The following is an 882-nucleotide window of genomic DNA, read 5'->3' on the forward strand; positions in this document are numbered from 1 at the left end:
AGGGCTGTGAAAGTTAAGGGTGCTGGGAGTTGTAATTTAACAGTATTTTGAAAGCCAGTTTCCCATCATTGCAACATTATGTCCCAATGATCAGGTGTGCACTTACAGCAATCTGGCCAGACTCTTCCATTAGATAAACTTTCACATCTTCAAGGGCCACCAAGGCACATTGTCTGCAAATAAAAGAAGGAAGGAAGGAAGGAAGGAAGGATAACTTAATGAGAACTCAAACCATCCAAAGTAATTATTCAGTTTTATAGCTATAATTTTATCTTGCTCATGCACAACACTATTGAAGTTAAGATTCAGGTAAGCCTGACAGTGTCAATGGAATTTCTAAACTGTCTAATTCACAATTTAAAGGCCATTCACTATGGACATGAAAAAAAACTTAACAATGAACAGCAAAGAATTTATGCCATCTAGTGGTGGAAACAAGTAATTAGTAATCTAAAATAACAAAGTATATAAATTGTGATGAAAAAAAACAAGTTGTGCTTAATATTAAAAATGCATAACAATGAACAAGTAAAAAAGAGGTTGAGAGATAGGCCTAACCAACATATCATATGCATTTCTGCAAGTTTTAAAAATCTACACAATCTATCACAGGGATGTCATTGCCAGCAATGGCAAAACCGTCCTGATATGTTGCGCAACGTCATGTGATGTCGCGAGTTTGACATGTCTGATCTATCAGGATCAGCAGAACAGTGGGAAATAGGCCAGATACTATTTTAGGAGGTCTTCAGCAGCAGCTTTTATAACATGTAATGAATGGAGTCTTTCGATGACATTTTGGTGGCCTGTAATAAAAGTATTAAAGAGAGCCAGTTTGGTTAGTGATCAAAGCACTAGGGCAGAAACTGAGAAACCTTGAGT

This window comes from Protobothrops mucrosquamatus, unplaced genomic scaffold, assembly GCF_001527695.2.
Source record: "Protobothrops mucrosquamatus isolate PMUCROS unplaced genomic scaffold, P.Mucros_1.0 scaffold546, whole genome shotgun sequence".
Classification (NCBI taxonomy): Eukaryota; Metazoa; Chordata; class Lepidosauria; order Squamata; family Viperidae; genus Protobothrops; species Protobothrops mucrosquamatus.